Below are 19,463 nucleotides of genomic sequence, written 5' to 3' on the forward strand. Positions count from 1 at the left end.
CCAGCATGACCCCCTAGATTACACAAACATCACCGCACTACCCTAAACCCTACATCTACCCAAGCATGACCCCCTACACTACCCAAACACAACTGTGCTACCCTAAACACTAAAACACTACCCCAGCATGACCCCCTAAACTACCCAAACACCTCTGTACTACCCTAAGCCCTAAAAAACTACCCAGCATGACCCCCTACACTAACCAAACACTACTGCACTACCGTAAACCCTATATCTACCTCCAGCACAACCCCCTACACTACCCAAAACCTCTGAGCTACCCAAAACCCTAAAACACTACCTCACTACCCTTAACCCTAAAACACTACCCCAAAACACTACCCACTAAACTACACAAACACTAATGCACTAACCTAAAACCTAAATCTACCCCAGCACAGCCGCCCTACACTACCCAAACGCCACTGCACTAATCTAAAGCCTTGGAATGGCTGACTAAGTTTCTTAAGGACCGGACCCAAACAGTCAACTTGGGCCCATTTAAAGCTAATACCACCTTGGTCACTAAGGGAGTCCCACAGGGCTCCTGTCTCAGCCCCACGCTTTTTAATATTTACATTGCTCCATTGGCTGCTCTGCTTAGAGAGATTGGATTTATCCCAGTCTCCTACGCAGATGATACTCAGCTGCTCCTGGCCTATGATACTAATGCTCCTAACATTCGTGAAATTTTTTCGGAAGGCATGCTTAAAATCAAGGCATGGATGAATCGAAATTTCCTCCAGCTTATTACAACTAAGACGGAAATCATGCTATTTACGGAGGCAATCACCAGCTGGTCCCCTATCTGTTGGCCGGAAGAACTAGGTGCGGCTCCAACCCCCAAATCAGTGGTAAAAAACGTAGGGGTTCTTGTTGATAACAAGTTAAATATGGAGGAGCACATAGCATCTACAAGACGATCCTGCTTCCATGCCCTCAGCCTCTTACGGAAAGTTTTCCACTTCTTACCCCTCACTACCTGTAAGACCCTGATACGTGCTCTGGTCCTAAGCCGGCTGGATTTTAGTAATGCACTTCTCATTTCAGCTACAGACTCCGCCCTACGTTCTTTGCAGGTGATTCAGAACACAGTAGCCCGACTGGTCACCAATGCCCCTCGCCGCACTTCTTCCTTGCCCCTCCTTCACAAATTACATTGGCTTCCGGTTCGCAAACGAATCCATTTCAAAATATGCGTTTTAGTCTTTAAGAGTCTTCATCAACTTGGCCCATCTTATTTATCAAACAAATTGACAGTCTACATGCCTCCTCCCAGGCTTCGTTCATAAGGCAAAGGCCTCCTAGTTACGCCCCGTTTTAAGAAAACAAAATGGGGAGGTAGAGCCTTCTCTCATCTTGCGCCCAAGTTATGGAACCAGCTCCCTGAGACGCTGCGACTAAATCATAATTATCTTAGCTTTAGGAAGCAGCTGAAAACATTTTTGTTCTGAGTCAACGGATACCTCCTTAATAGTCTTCAGCGCAGAGATACCCCATGTGGGGCGATTCATGCGCTTTACAAATGAGCAAATAAATAAATAAATCAATAAACCCTAAATCTACCCCATCACGAACCCGTACACTAGCCAAACACCACTGCACTACCATAAACCCTAAAACACTACCCCATTCACTTCACAGCACCACTGCACTACCCTAAACCCTAAAACACTACCCCCAGCATGACCCCCTAGATTACACAAACACCACTGCACTACCCTAAACCCTAAATCTACCCCTAGCATGACCCCCTACACCACCTATTCACCCCTCCACTGCCCTAAACCCTAAAACACTACCCTAGCATGACCCCTACACTACCCAAACATCATTGTACTACGCTAAACCTTAAATCTACCCCAGCACGACCCCCTACACTACCCAAACACCACGGCACTACCCTAAACTCTAAATCTACCCCCAGCTTGACCCTCTATACTACATAAACACGACTGCACTACCCTCAACCCTAAATCTACCCCCAGCACGACCCCCTACACTACCCAAACACCATTGCACTACTCTAATCCCTCAAACACAACCCCCAGCACGACCCCTACATTATACAAACACCACTGCACTTCCCTAAACCCTAAAACACTACACCCAGCACAACCCCCTACACTACCCAAAAAACACTGAACTACCCTAAACCCTAAAACACTACTCCCAGCACGCCCCTACACTACATGAACACCACTGCACTGCCCTAAACTCTCAAACACTACCCCTACACTACACAAACACCACTGCACTACCTTAAACCCTAAAACACTACACCCAGCACGACACCCTACACTACATAACACAACTGCACTACCCTAAACCCTAAAACAATACCCGTAACACTACCCCCTACACTACACAAACATTATTGCACTACCCTAAACCTTATATCTACCCCAGCACGACCCCCTATACTACCTAAACACCAATGCACTACCCTACTCCCTAAAAATATACCCCCAGCATGACCCTACACCACCCAAACACCACTGCGCTACCCTAAACTCTAAAACACTACCCCCAGCACAACCCCCTACACTACCCAAACACCACTGCGCTACCCTAAATGCTAAAACACAACCCTGGCACGACCCCCTACACTACCCAAACACCACTTTCCTGTCCTAAACCCTAAAACACTACCCCCGGCACGACCCCCTACACTACCCAAACACCACTGCACTACCCTAAACCCTAAAACCCTACCACCGGCACAACCCCCTGCGCTACCCAAACACCACTGCGCTACCCTAAACCCTAAAAGACTATCCCCAGCACCACGTCCTTCACTACCCAAACACCACTGCGCTACCCTAAACCCTAAAACACTACCCCCGGCACGACCCCAACACTACCCAAAAACCACTGCGCTACGGTAAACCGTAACACACTACCCCAGGCACGACCCCCTACACTACACAAACAGCATTACGCTTCCCTAAACCCTAAAACACTACCCCTGCATGACCCCGTACACTACTCAAACACCAATGCGCTACCCTAATCACTAAAACACTACCCCCAGCATGACCCCCTACACTACTCAAACACCACTGCACTACCCTATACCCTACAATACTACCCCAGTATGACCCACTACACTACCCAAACACCACTGAGCTACCCTAAACCCTAAAACACTACCCCCAGCATGACCCCCTACACTACCCAAACACCACTGCGCTACCCTTAACACTACCCCAGCACGACCCCCTACACTACTAACTATGGGTGAATTTTGCGCATCTGCGGTCCGCGAATTCGGGCGAAATCGCAAAAAAATCTGCGGATTTTCCCACGAACTCGTGGATTTTTTTGCGATTTGCACTAGAGTACTTTCTACTGGCTAATCCACTAAGTGCTACCTCGTTGGGTAAATGTATAGTGCTTTTCCTACACTGCAGCTGCGTAAAGGGTCAGATCATTTGTCTCCAGTGACCATGTGTGCCACCGCGCCAAAACACGCCGAGGTCCCTTGAGTGAGCTGTCCACCATAGTGGGGAAAGGGCGGTAAGGCGTTTCATACCGCTAGTGTGTGGTGCGGGGCCAAACGGGCCGGGCTTCTATGTGTGTTCACATGCCTCTTGTTAACCATGGGCTGAAAATTCGTTCCGCTCGCGGAATTTGCGGATTTTCCCCGATTTCGGGATCCACGAATCTCGCGAAATCGCGGTAAAATCCGAGAATCAGCGGGGACGAATTTTCAGCCAAGCACTTACAGGGTTACAGCAAAAGTTGAAGCTAATTTTTTGCAACCTTTTACAAAAGGGTTACAAAGAAATTAACTTCAACTTGGGCACCTGCTGCTGTAAGCCTGTAAGTGCTTCCTGGCGCGTCGTTGCCTACTTGCAACTATTCTCTGACCCTGCTCTGACCCTTGAAGCAGGGTCAAAGAATAGTTACAAGTAGGCAATGAGGGGCCTGTCACGAAAATTAAACCTCAACAGGAAGCACTGACAGATATAAAAACAAGCATTTGCAATGCAATAGGTCTCGCATTAGGAAAGTTTGAGCTATTGGTCTTGTAAATGACAATTTTTTTTATTTATGTTTTGGTTTTGAAAATAGCTAAATAAATAGCTTTGTCATTTACAATGCCAATAGTTATAACTTTCACAAATGTGACACCTATAGCATTTGTAATGCAACATGTTTTGTATTTAAGTGACTTAGCTGTATAGATATTACAAATTACAATGGCTTTTAATTTTTTAAAATAATTAATACTTAAATAAAAGTGATTTTAATTTATAATGGCAATAGCTTAAACTTTTGTACATAACTTTTGTGAAGATTATGTTCAGTGTATTTTATTGTGACGAAAATCCAAGAACAGAAGTGAAATATTAACATCTTTTTGTGACATTTGTAATAAAGTTTGAAACATTGAGAGACCATATATGAACCAGTTGTTGTTGAATGGTTGCGCAGATTGATGCTGGAGTGGCGCTGAGTGGGGCTGTGGTGGTGCTGAGTGGTGCTGTGGTGATGCTGAGTGGTGCTGTGGTGGTGCTGAGTGATACTGGGATGGTGCTGAGTGATGCTGGGGTGGTGCTGAGTGGTGCCGTGGTGGTGCTGAGTGATGCTGTGGTGGTGCTGAGTGATGCTGTGGTGGTGCTGAGTGGTGCTGTGGTGGTACTGAGTGATAATGTGGTGGTGCTGAGTGATGCTGTGGTGGTGCTGAGTGATGCTGTGGTGGCGCTGAGTGGTGCTGTGGTGTTGCTTATTGGTGCTGTGGTGGTGCTGAGTGATGCTGTGCTGGTGCTGAGTGATGCTGTGGTGGTGCTGAGTGGTGCTGTGGTGGTGCTGAGTGATGCTGGAGTGGTGCTGAGTGATGCTGTGGTGGTGCTGAGTGGTGCTGTGGTGGTGCTGAGTGATAAAGTGGTCGTGCTGAGTCATGCTGAGGGTGTGCTGAGTGATGCTGTGGTGGCGCTGAGTGGTGCTGTGGTGGTGCTGATTGGTGCTGTGGTGGTGCTGAGTGATGCTGTGGTGGTGCTGTGGTGGTGCTGAGTGATAATGTGGTGGCGCTGAGTGATGCTGTTGTAGCGCTGAGTGATGCTGTGGTGGCGCTGAGTGGTGTTGTGGTGGTGCTGAGTGGTGCTGTGGTGGCGCTGAGTGATGCTGTGGTGGTGCTGAGTGGTGCTGTGGTGGTGCTGAGTGATGCTGTGGTGGTGCTGAGTGATGCTGTGGTGGTGCTGAGTGGTGCTGTGGTGGTGCTGAGTGATAATGTGGTGGTGCTGAGTGATGCTGTGGTGGTGCTGAGTGATGCTGTGGTGACACTGAGTGGTGGTGGGGTGGTGCTGAGTGGTGCTGTGGTGATGCTGAGTGGTGCTGTGGTGGCGCTGAGTGGTGCTGTGGTGGTGCTGAGTGATGCTGTGGTGGTGCTGAGTGATGCTGTGGTGGTGCTGGGTGGTGCTGTGGTGGCGCTGAGTGGTGCTGTGGTGGTGCTGAGTGATGCTGTGGTGGTGCTGAGTGATGCTGCGGTGGTGCTAAGTGGTGCTGTGGTGGTGCTGAGTGATAATGTGGTGGTGCTGAGTGATAATGTGGTGGTGCTAAATGATGCTGGGGTAGCGCTGAGTGATGATGTGGTGATGCAGAGGGCAGAAAGGCACAAAAAGCAGTCTAACAAAGGGCTGAAGGGCAGAAAAACAAGGGATAAATGAGTCTAACAGAGGGCAGAAGGGCACAAAAAACCAGTCTAACAGAGGACAGAAGGGCAGAAAAACAAGGGAAAAACGAGTCTAACAGAAGGCAGAAGGGCACAAAAAACGAGTCTAACAGAGGGCAGAGGGGCACAAAAACAAGGGAATAACAGAGGGCAAGGGGCACAAAAACGAGTCTAACAGAGGGCAGAAGGGCAGAAAAACAATGGAAAAATGTTTCTAACAGAGGGCAGAAGGGCACAAAAAACGAGTCTAACAGGGGGCAGAAGGGCAGAAAAACAAGGGAAAAACGAGTCTAACAGAGGGCAGAAAAACAAGGGAAAACGAGTCTAACAGAAGGCAGAAGGGCACAAAAAACGTGTCTAACAGGGGGCAGAATGAATCCTGCCCTGCGTGTTTGTCCACGAAGATGCCACCTTTTTGTGCAATACCTCTACTCAACTGGATTACTTTCTACTGTCTAATCAGTAAGTGCTCCCTCGTTGGCTAAATGTATAGGGGCAGATTTACAATAACTGGCGCATCCCCAGGGATGCGCCAGTTATTGTGCGCCGCAGCTCCGCTACCCATGGTGCGCCGTATGTACAATGCGGCGCACCATGTGGCAAAAACGGCACAGATGCGTCACAGATTTGTGCCGTAAAAGCAGTGCATTGCTGGAGCTGCGTCGCGCTTGTGACGCAGCTCCAGCAATGCTCTGGGGGGCCCTATCTCCCCAATGCTGCATCAAGCCTTGCGCCTGCTTCAAGCAGGTGCAGGGTTTTGACGCAGCATTGGCCTAAAAGTGACTGAGTGAAATCTTGTAGATTTCACTCAGCCACTTTTAGGAGGCGTTCCTGCGCAGGAACACCCTCCCCTACGCCGGAACGCCTCCTGATGGCGCAGGGCTTTACAACGTGACACATCTCAAAGATGCGCCACGTTGTTAATACCCTGCACCATGGCGCATCTTTTGTGCTGCCGCTGCGTCACAAAAGGTCTCGGTAGAGGGTGGCAGTGGTGAACCAGAGGGTGGCAGTGATAAACCAGAGGGTGACAGTGATGAACCAGAGGGTGGCAGGGGTGAACCAGAGGGTGACAGTGCTGAACCAGAGGGTGGCAGTGCTGAACCAGAGGGTGGCAGGGGTGAACCAGAGGGTGGCAGGGGTGAACCAGAGGGTGGCAGTGATGAACCAGATGGTGGCAGGGGTGAACCAGAGGGTGGCAGTGGTGAACCAGAGGGTGGCATGGGTGAACCAGAGGGTGGCAGTGGTAAACCAGAGAGTGGCAGTGGTGAACCAGAGGGTGGCAGTGCTGAACCAGAGGGTGACAGTGGTTAACCAGAGGGTGGCAGTGGTGAACCAGAGGTGCTGTGATGAACAAGAGGGTGGCAGTTGTGAACAAGAGGGTGGCAGTGGTGAACCAGAGGGTGACAGTGCTGAACCAGAGGGTGTCAGGGGTGAACCAGAGGGTGCTGTGATGAACCAGAGGGTGGCAGTGGTGAACCAGAGGGTGGCAGGGGTGAACCAGAGGGTGGCAGTGGTGAACCAGAGGGTGGCAGTGCTAAACCAGAGGGTGACAGTGCTGAACCAGAGGGTGGCAGTGCTGAACCAGAGGGTGGCAGGGGTGAACCAGAGGGTGGCAGTGATGAACCAGATGGTGGCAGGGGTGAACCAGAGGGTGGCAGTGGTGAACCAGAGGGTGGCATGGGTGAACCAGAGGGTGGCAGTGGTAAACCAGAGAGTGGCAGTGGTGAACCAGAGGGTGGCAGTGCTGAACCAGAGGGTGACAGTGGTTAACCAGAGGGTGGCAGTGGTGAACCAGAGGTGCTGTGATGAACCAGAGGGTGGCAGTTGTGAACAAGAGGGTGGCAGTGGTGAACCAGAGGGTGACAGTGCTGAACCAGAGGGTGTCAGGGGTGAACCAGAGGGTGCTGTGATGAACCAGAGGGTGGCAGTGGTGAACCAGAGGGTGGCAGGGGTGAACCAGAGGGTGGCAGTGGTGAACCAGAGGGTGGCAGTGCTGAACCAGAGGGTGACAGTGGTTAACCAGAGGGTGGCAGTGGTGAAACAGAGGTGCTGTGATGAACCAGAGGGTGGCAGTCATGAACCTGAGGGTGGCAGTGGTGAACCAGAGGGTGACAGTGCTGAACCAGAGGGTGGCAGGGGTGAACCAGAGAGTGTCAGTGCTGAACCAGAGGGTGGCAGGGGTGAACCAGAGGGTGGCAGGGGTGAACCAGAGGGTGTCAATGGTGAACCAGAGGGTGGCAGTGATGAACCAGAGGGCGGCAGTGGTGAACCAGAGGGTGCTGTGCCCACACACGACCGCATGGGTAACTTCGCCATGCAAGCGGCCTGCGAACACGCAAAAAGCCCCGCGAACATGCAAAACCAGAGGGTGACAGTGGTTAACCAGAGGGTGGCAGTGGTGAACCAGAGGTGCTGTGATGAACCAGAGGGTGGCAGTTGTGAACAAGAGGGTGGCAGTGGTGAACCAGAGGGTGACAGTGCTGAACCAGAGGGTGTCAGGGGTGAACCAGAGGGTGCTGTGATGAACCAGAGGGTGGCAGTGGTGAACCAGAGGGTGGCAGGGGTGAACCAGAGGGTGGCAGTGGTGAACCAGAGGGTGGCAGTGCTGAACCAGAGGGTGACAGTGCTGAACCAGAGGGTGGCAGTGCTGAACCAGAGGGTGGCAGGGGTGAACCAGAGGGTGGCAGTGATGAACCAGATGGTGGCAGGGGTGAACCAGAGGGTGGCAGTGGTGAACCAGAGGGTGGCATGGGTGAACCAGAGGGTGGCAGTGGTAAACCAGAGAGTGGCAGTGGTGAACCAGAGGGTGGCAGTGCTGAACCAGAGGGTGACAGTGGTTAACCAGAGGGTGGCAGTGGTGAACCAGAGGTGCTGTGATGAACCAGAGGGTGGCAGTTGTGAACAAGAGGGTGGCAGTGGTGAACCAGAGGGTGACAGTGCTGAACCAGAGGGTGTCAGGGGTGAACCAGAGGGTGCTGTGATGAACCAGAGGGTGGCAGTGGTGAACCAGAGGGTGGCAGGGGTGAACCAGAGGGTGGCAGTGGTGAACCAGAGGGTGGCAGTGGTTAACCAGAGGGTGGCAGTGGTGAATCAGAGGTGCTGTGATGAACCAGAGGGTGGCAGTCATGAACCTGAGGGTGGCAGTGGTGAACCAGAGGGTGACAGTGCTGAACCAGAGGGTGGCAGGGGTGAACCAGAGAGTGTCAGTGCTGAACCAGAGGGTGGCAGGGGTGAACCAGAGGGTGGCAGGGGTGAACCAGAGGGTGGCAATGGTGAACCAGAGGGTGGCAGTGATGAACCAGAGGGCGGCAGTGGTGAACCAGAGGGTGCTGTGCCCACACACGACCGCATGGGTAACTTCGCCATGAAAGCGGCCTGCGAACACGCAAAAAGCCCCGCGAACATGCAAAAAACCCCACGAACAGGCAAAAAATCCCGCGAACATGCAAAAAACACAAAAATCTGCAAATTCGCACGAATTCGCGGATTTTGCGGATTGCAAATTCGATTTCGTGCAAATTCACGGAACGGGAATTCGCTAATTTCGCCCATACTTATCTCTTGTGTATAAAGGGTCAGAGAGCGAGCAGGGCAGCAGATAAGGAGAAAGCAGTCTCCTGGTCACAGGAACTACACGGGGTTGCGCTTGAGAAACTCATGGATGCAAAGACCCGGGGCTTCTATGTGTGTTCACATGCCTCTTGTGTAAAGGGTCAGAGAGCGAGCAGGGCAGCAGGTGAGGAGAAAGCAGCCTCCTGGTCACAGGATATACATGGGGATTGCGCTCAAGTTACTCATGGATGCAAAGACCCGGGGCTTCTATGCATGTTCACATGCCTCTTGTGTAAAGGGTCAGAGAGCAAGCAGGGCAGCAGGTGAGAAGAAAGCAGCCTCCTGGTCACAGGAACTACACAGGGGTTGCGCTTGAGAAACTCATAGATGCAAAGACCCGGGGCTTCTATGCGTGTTCACATGCCTCATGTGCCTCGTGTGTAAAGGGTCAGAGAGCGAGCAGGGCAGCAAGTGAGGAGAAAGCAGCCTCCTGGTCACAGGAACAACACAGGGTTGCACTTGAGAAACTCATGGATTCAAAGACACCACTGCACTACCCTAAACCTTGAAAAACAACCCCCTACACCTCACAAACACCACTGCACTACCCTTAACCTTAAAACACTACCCCCAGCACGACCTTACACTACACAAACACCACTGCACTACCCTAAACCCTAAATCACTACCCCTACACTACACAAACATCACTGCACTAGCCTAAACCCTAAAACACTACACCAGCATGACCCCCTAAACTACACAAACACCATTGTACTACCCTAAACCCTAAAACACAACCCACAGCAAGAACCCGCAAACACTACCGAAACACCACTGCATTACCCAAAAACTCTAAATCTACCCCAGCACAATCCCCTACACTACCCAAATACCACTGCACTACCCTAAACCCTAAAACACTACCCCTACATTAGACAAACACCACTGCACTACCCTAAACCCTAAAAGACTAACCCAGCACGACACCCCAATCTACCCAGACACCACTGCCTAACCTAAACACTAAATCTATCCCCAACACGACTCCCTACTCCACACAAACACCACTGCACTACTCTAAACCCTGAAACACTACCCCAGCACGACCCCCTACACTACATAAACAACCCTGCACTACACTAAACCCTAAAACACTACCTCCTACACTACACAAACACCACTGCACTACCCTAAACCTTAAAACCCTACCCCTAGCAAGGATGTATGACATTACAACGCATGCTTTTACCACGCATGCCTTTAAAACGCTGTTTTTACAACGCATGCCTTTACAACGCATAGTGCTTTGGGGCGCTGGATAGTGAATAGTTTAATTTACTATTCCAACTCCAGTCTCCGTGGATAGTAGGGAAGGTGTTGGATAGTAAATTAAAGCTATTCCCTATCCTAGAGCGCCCCCCAGCGCAATGCGTTGTAATGGTTTGCGTTGTAAAAGTTGTGTCGTAAAGGCACTGATTGGTAAAAGTTACGTTGTAAAGGATGTTTCCCCCTAGCACGACTCCTACACTACACACACACCATTTCACCGCCCTAAACCTTAAATCTACCCTAGCACGACCCCCTACACTACCCCACCACTGCACTACCCTAAACCCTAAAATACTACCCCCATACTACACAAACACCACTGCACTACCCTAAACCCTATTCGTAGAAGATGGCCATCTCAGAAGTCGGATGTATAGAAAACCGACTAGTTGTAACTCAGTACTTCACGCCAAAAGCTGTCACCCGACTAACCAATTTAAAACAATATCATATGGAGAAATGGTGAGAGCTAGGCGGAATTGTTCCCTAGACCAGGATTTCAAAAATAATCTTCAAGACATTTCACAGGAGAGGGTACGAGAAAAAAGTGATGATAGAGCTGCCTCTAGAGCTTCTAAACTTAAACGTAAAGATACTTTAAGAGCCAAGCCAAAAGCAACAAAAGAGGATATTGAAGCTAAAGTGAGAATGATTACTCATTTTAGTACAGAGAGCACTAAATTGTACTCAATCCTCAAAAGACATTGGTATTTACTGATGTTAGATCAGGACATCAAACCACACATTACTAGATACCCATCAGTAACGTTTAAGAAAGGGCTGACATTGGCAAATATACTTAGCCCTAGTTACCCTAAGAAATCTGTACATAAAGAATGGCTATCTAGATACAGAGGTTTTCATAAATGTGGAAAATGTTCATCTTGCAGATGGGCAAAGAGAAAAGTGGTTAACTTTAACTATAATGGTACAGGTGAAAACACTATTGACATGTTCATTAACTGTGACACAACTTTTGTTGTTTATGTTATTGCATGCGACTGCGGAATGATTTATGTTGGGAGCACTAAGAGGAGGCTAAAAGATAGGATGTCGGAGCACTTTAGAGCAATTAAACAAGGAGATACCCGCTACCCAACCGCAGCGCTGGATAAAACTAAGCATACCTTTACCTATCATGGTATAGATCATGTTGATTCAGATCCTCGAGGAGGTAATATGATTCTTTCTCTTAGGAGGAAGGAAGTAACCTGGTTAATTAAACTCAAAGCAGTAGAAAAAGGTCTTAATGTTGATCACGAATATGAATTTTTCTTAGGGAATGAATAACTGTCTGAATTGTATAGATTTCATGAGATGACTGTACCTACTGTAATGGCTTACAATCAGTAATTTCACCACATGATACATGCAAATTGAATTTATATATTGTAATGTTTACCTGTGAAAACACTACTTATACATGTTTTACCTTACATGTTTTTCAATGGACTGTACCCTTGAGCAATTAAATATCAACTCTCCACATCCCAACTGCTATTCTCTGCACTCTTGCAAATATTCCCTCTATTTAATTTCTTGCAACTAAAATGCAGGACAGACTACTAGTATCCTTTGCAATACCCAATTCCTAAAATCAATAAGATCAATAAAAGAGAAGTTTTTACTATCTCTATTTAGCAACTATCTAATGAAAATATAGGATTGAAAGACCCCATCTTGTTCTTATAGCAATTATTAAATATTATTAATCGAACTCTAAAGGTGAAATTGGTCACTATACTGATCAATATGGATATGTTTAACTTTATAAAAACGTCCCAGAGTTAGTTTGACTACTGAGAGATATAATTCTCTTATAACTATATTACAACGAGTGCAATAATAAGATCTCGGCATCCTTGTGGAATACTATACTTTAATACACTGCATGATTGCAACCAGTTACCGTGATAAGATGGCGACTCCCTTTATCGGCGATGTTTACTATTTTACTCGTCAAATACGACGGACCCCAATCTATTAAAACTCGCATGGTACTGAATTGGAACACATTAAAACTATTAATGACTGTTCTCTGCTTTAAAAATTACTTTTATAGCGTGGCAACAATAATTTGGTTTTTACGAGTAATTTAAACTAACATTAGACTATATTGCGAAAATCGGGAACCTTACTAAGATGGCGTCTCCAGCCTTCAACTATATATATATGAGTCTCAAGATGGCGAGACACTAGGACGCAAAAACGGAGATACACGATCCGAAGCACTAACTTACTTTCATGAGGTGAGAACCTTATTAGCCATATACACCTTTGTGTACTGGTGCATAACAGAGAAAGACCAGTGTCTTTAACAGGGGCATTTGTTTTTTCTAGGTGACGTAAATCGGCACCCGGATACCCTGGTTCACTATACTGTGGAACACCTCATATAAAAATAGGAGAGCTATAATTAATGATTCGTATTTTATCTATCACTTACTCTTTGGCATGATCAAAAGTTATGAATACTTTGGGAACAGATATGTTAGCCTCCTGTTAACTTTCATAGGCGAGCATGAGCTTTAACAGTTATATACGTTACTGTGTAAGCTTGCGCAAATTAAAAAGAAGAGTGTTTTAATTTAGGATTTCGACTTTTTTAGGTGACGCTATACGGCACCCTGATACTACGGCCCAGTATATGTGGGAATACTATAGAATAAATAGGTAAGATATACGACTAGTATAAATCAGACTGAACATTCACTTTAGGGCACGATTAAAGATTATATATCGTGAGCAATAGTAACAGATATGTTAGTTGGTGTTAACATTTGCAGGTGTGTAATAACAGTATGTAACAATTTTAAACTAGAACACTGAATTTTATTAATATTACGAACATCCCTTTTCAGTTTAGAATACTATCCATGTGATATCATCGACCATACCAATCGTCATAGATATTTACGAATTTGGAACTATACTTTACAAATAGAATTGAGCGTCGTGGAGGCATATAGGTATGAAGTCCTGCTATATGGTCGCAACTTTTACTCTGTACTAAATTCACCATAAATGACAAGGTGGAATAGACTAAGTATGATTTGAATAGGTGGAGGCTACTTTTCCCATCCTATATTAATATCACATCTTGGTGATTCCAGCTACTACTTGGTGATAAGCTTAACACTGTGATTCATATCTTAACTTGGGCACAATTATCTTTCTGGGATTTATTCCCTTCTGACTTTATGTTTATAATGTTTTGCCATGAATTATGATGGTTTTAACTTAATGGTCATTATACTTTGTCTGGGTTGCAGCCCTGAGGAAGTCTTAGGTCGTACTTGACCAGACGAAACACGTGTTGGCTGCATTTGGTTTGAAGACCATATTCAAGAATGTTTTCTATGAAGATGTGAATTGAAACACTTCAAGAACAAAAATTAAAACTACTTCAATTGAAAAATTATTTTGTGGACTTTGAGTTGCTCGGTGAAAATAATTGCTTTGCTTTTCACATATGTAGTAACTCACACATGAACTACTGAGATATACATTCACTCACTGACACGGCCATGCACACATTCACCCACCCTTATAGTCCATCACAGATGTACTCTTGAAACCATTCACCCAGTGAATAACCTACTCACACATCTATGCACAGAGTCACACACACCCCACCAACATAAACACTCAGGCGCCCATACAGACACTCAGACAACCAATCAATAACACATATAGACACTCATGTCGCTATTCACAAACCCATGTAGCCGGTTTCACACCAATAGACAGACATTCACACAGTTTAGTCACTATCTGTCAGGATCAAGAAAACTCTGTAGAACTGGACTGCACAGGAACAGAGATGCCGATTCCCAAATCCACCCTGAATAATAACCCAGAGCCCACTTAACACATGGGTCCCTAGACCATCATCCTGGGGGAAGGGGGATTGGATAAAATACCAAATAGAGAGAGAGAGAAGAGACTGTCTGGTAGATTCTTGTCTTCAGATCCGGTTAGCAGATCTTGTCGTGACTAATGCAAACAGGGGAGAGAGAAACATGACATTAATTCCTAACACCTTTCCTTACTCTGTTCTACTACCTCTCTCTCTGTTTTCTAACCTACCAAGAAACTCTCCAGAACTAGCTTCTCTTCTGTATCATCAGCGTGTCTTTTTTGTCGTGTATGCTGATTTGTTCCTTCTCTCTGTGTATCGATTTTATTCTGTGTATTTTCGTTTTAATGTTCTTTGTATTTCCTTCAAGGAATTCTGACAGGGTTCCTTTGCGTAATTGTGTCTTCGTGTTGCCTTCCAGGAGAATTCTGCCTGGCAGAAGGTGAGGGAACGATTCACTTTCTATAGATAACGAACTCTGTTGCTTATTTCGCTGTTTTTTCCTCCTCATGAATTCTTTTGACTCACTGTACAATTCAATAGTTCATATAGATATCGTAACTCTCTTCACAGCTGTCTCTTCTCCTAACTAGCAATAGTGCTTCCAAATTACTGTTCATAGATTACGATTTAACATCAAGACTTATCTCTGTAGTATTCCCTTCACTCTCTTCACAGAGGAACGGAGCGCTGACACACGCCTCCTCAGCTTCTCGTCAGCGGGAAAAACGCATTCGAACATGCATCACCGAAACAAACTGATTTACGAGTGGACTGATACTCGGAATGATCTTCTCTTGACTGGGGAAGGGGGAGTTGAACAACCCTGAAGGGAAACTCTGAAAAAGGGGGGCTTAGACTACTCTCCACACAAATTCCTAAATTAGCTTCTACCTTGGGTCAGACTCTCGGTGAAGTGCGCAGCTCTCTGGTTGACAGCGCCTCACCTCAGCTGCGATGACGATGACGCTGGAAGACTAGAATGCTAACTCCATGCGACTCTGGCGGCCATCTTGGAGTGCCGAAGTCGCATGCATGCTGACCAGAAACCTCTTCCTTGTCGTGCATTTTCTTTCGAAGCATGTTCCATAGTAATCGTGTTCAAATGAGGGGTAAGGGTTCTGACACTAACCAATGCATTCAGTAAGATACGTTTAATCACTCACTTATAGAGCCATTCACGCACCTACTAAATCATCCATTCAGACACTAATACACCCACTCATTCTTCAATATGCCTTTTCCTATATATATTAAACATATTTAAACTTTACAGAAACAAACCGTCACTGGATGATGTCATCAGTGATGTCATTTGATATGTCATCAGTGATGTCATCAGTGATGTCACTGACCATGTCATGAGTGATGTAATATGTGACTTCGTCATCAGTGCATTTCAGGGGTGTGAGTTATAGTTAACAGAACTAACTATAACTGAAGAATTTCTATGGTTTTGTATGAGTGAAATGTCCACCTAACTATAACACCCCTGAAACCTATGTTTTTTCAGTGAATATATATATATGTATATATATATATATATGTATAATTAAATATAACTTACTATTTTGTACCTGCAAATCCTCCTCTGTATCCATGCAGCCAAATAGTATAATACACCAAAAAGAGAAAATATAATTGTATATAAAAGTGTAAATTCAGAAATTTAACATTCCCTAAAGAGAACCATTGAAGTAATCCACAGTATCCAGGAACCATAGAAACCTGAAAAAAACATTTGAAAAACACTCCTGGAAATTGGGACAAAAAGGAGATCAATCCTTTTTGTCCCAGTTTCCCGGAGATCAATGGGAGGGACGGCTTTTGGAGAACATGGCGGCTAGCAGTAGGAGCTAGTCGGGAGGCTCCGAGACGAGGGACGGCTTTTTTTCTACGTCTCCCGTGAAAACACGCATTATTCTGGCGTAAGAAGTTTGGAGAGGAGCGGAGAGAAAGAGAAAGGGTCGCGGGCACTCTGAGACACAAAGGGCGGCTTTTTCCTGATTGTTTGTGGATCGGAGGTTTGGTTCCGTGTTTGTGGTTTGTTGGTAGCGCGGGTAGGTCAAGCATCGGCAGAGAGCAGAGATACACCGGGAGCAGCTTCTGTGTTGAACGGAGGTTTGTGTCTGTGTTTTGGAGGCAGCGGAGGGAAAAGACAAACACCGAGAGACACACCGAGGGAGATACGCTGGGAGAGACGCCGGGAGTGATACGTGATACACGGTGTACGGCTGAAACAAGAGAACACCACTACTCATTCAAAAATTATCGTGTAGTAGTGTTTAGTGGTTTTTTGACGAGGGCTCCCAGGGCGACTGCCTGGGGTGTGAGAAGACCTGGCGGAAACAGCCAAATCGATCCGGGCAGGCACCGCCATTGCGGGTGGGATACCGCAGGCTCAAGTTGACCCACAGCTGCCGGTTAAAGGGAAGGAGGTGAAGAGGTCACAAAAGGGCAGCTCAGGGAGGGGGACTGTGCAGTGGTCTAGAGCCGCAGTTGAAGTAAGGAGGGGGCGTAGTGCTGCGGCAAGAATCTCACATGTTGGCAGAGGCAGGGGGGAAATCATATTGGTGGACTCAAACTCACAGACTCCATTGGGGCGGTAAAACAAAGTCATAGGCAGGAGGAGATCACTGTGTGTAAAGGAGCAGAGGAGGCTTCTTTCAATCCAGTGAATAACGTTCAAGGCATAAAGGGTTGGAAGTATTGCTTGAGAAATAAGAAACCAGGGGCCCGATGTAGGTCACCAAATACCGGTCGGTAATGGCCGAATTCGGCCGTTACCGACCGGTATTTGGTGATTGAGATGTAGGGACCAATATTTTGCACAATCGGTAAATTTACCGAATCGGTAAATTTACCGATTCTGTAAAATACCGAATCGGTAATTTTACCGATTCGGTAAATTCCAGATGTAGGTCGCACTGTTTACAGTGCTACAGGCCTTCAGAATTCGATATTTTACCACCCAATCCAATTGGGTGGTAAAATATCGAATCCAGGTGTGCATGCACATTTTTGCATGCACACCTATGCCATGTGACAGACAGACATGCCCTTAGGGCATGTCTGTGTGCCACATGGCACACATGCCTGTATTTGGGGTGCTAGAGGGTGTCAAAGTGACACCCCCTGCACCCTTGCTGCAATCGGTATTTACCAAATCGGTAAATACTGATTCGGTAATGCCCATTGATTCCTATGGGCTTCAATGCCCATAGGAATCAATGGGCATTACCGAATCGGTATTTACAGAATTAGTAAATACCGAATCTCAACAATTCGGTGTTTACAGATTCTGAAATACCTACATCCCCCCCCCCATTTTACCACTTCTTAAATACCGAATCGGTATGATTCGGTATTTAAGAAGTGGTAAAATTAAATTACCTACATCGGGCCCCAGATGAGGAGGCGCCTGGAAGTTTAAGTTCTGCTGATGTTAAAAAAAATTTACCAAAAAGTAAAGGGCCACTGTCCAAAAAACAAACATCCTTGCCTATTAACTCTAAGGGGAAATGGAAGAAGAGGAGAGACGAGCTAAAGTATTCACCCCCTCAAATCGCTTAAACAATACTTCAAAGTTCTACCTCCGACTCAGGTACTGAGACCCACACGGAGCAGCTTTACTGGCGCGGATCCAGAGTTTCCAAAAGATTTAATGAGCCCAAATAGGTTTCAAACCCTGGCACAGGAGGATTTAACAGACATGCAGAGCTCCGGGTTAAGTGAGGACCTATTATGCTCGCAAATCGCGTTAGTAGAAAGCAACAGTGAAGAGGCACCTTGTAAGGAAACTAAAGGTCCCCAACAAACTCTAGATTGCTCAGATCCAATGATGGGTAGTACAAGGGGAGAAACAGCAGAAGAGGACGAGATGACTACTAATGATCAATCAGTTCTAAGGATGTTGCAGGCTTTAAGCCAGGAAATGAGGGATGGGTTCAAGGTCTCACAGCAGAATCAGCAGGAAATTAAATCATACTGCGAAAAATTAGAAGAGAAATTTGAGGCCCTTGCGGCAAGGACAACAGATTTAGAATCCACAGTCACGGATCTAAGAAAACTAGCTTCACAGCATTCAGAAAATAGATGACATAAAACAGCGTGAGCAGTGGTACCCGTAGAGGCTAGAATCAATTGAAAATGCTCAGAGAAGGAATAATCTCCGCTTACTGAAGGTACCAGAAGGGGCAGAGGGGGAAAACATTACTAAGATAATTAAACAAGCTACAGGGATTGAAGTCGCAGAATCGGACATAATTTAAGATACACAAAGAGTGCATAGGGACCCTTATAGGCTACATCCGAACAAGACAAGACCGAGGAAGATCCTGGTTAATTTTTTAACATACACATTGAAGGATGAGATCTTGAATAGGGCACTGAAGAGCACTACTCTTTCAGCAGAAGGGATTACGTTTCAAATTAGGTCTGACGTGTCTTCGATTACGCCTCCAGGCAATGGGAGCTTGGGAAATTATTAGATCCATTCAGAAAACAAGGGGCGACAGCACAGTTACAGTTCCTGGCCTCTTTAAAGATCATGTTTAAAAATAAGATGAGGGTCTTTAAGAGGGTGGAGGAAGCTGAGGCTTATTTACAGTTAACTATCGATTCTGCACAGGACTTAGGGTCGGGATAGCTTTCCCCCCTCCCTTTTCGGTAAAATCCTCAGATAAATTGTCAGGTAGTTAAGGGTTTCATGAAATTTAGGAGGGAGACAATGTAATTCATTATGTGAAAATGTAAATGGCCGTCATGAGTCAAGGGAGGAGCCTCGAGGTCAGGGTAGGGCCAAGAAGAAGAAGGGGGTTCTCCAGGGGAGCACTAGGGATGGGAAGGGGGTGGGGTGGGAGGTGGGGGTGCACTGGGTGGGGAGCATGTGGTAAAAAAAAAATGTCAGAGTTGCCAAAGTGATGTAGGTAATTATAATTTAAACCAATGGTCCGGGCTGAGTTAACCCAGGACATATATCTGAAGATCTTATCTTGGAATGTGAATGGTTTAAGGGTAGCGCACAGACGAGAAAGG

The sequence above is a fragment of the Lissotriton helveticus genome, chromosome 5_1 (genome assembly GCF_964261635.1).
Source record: "Lissotriton helveticus chromosome 5_1, aLisHel1.1, whole genome shotgun sequence".
Lineage (NCBI taxonomy): Eukaryota > Metazoa > Chordata > Amphibia > Caudata > Salamandridae > Lissotriton > Lissotriton helveticus.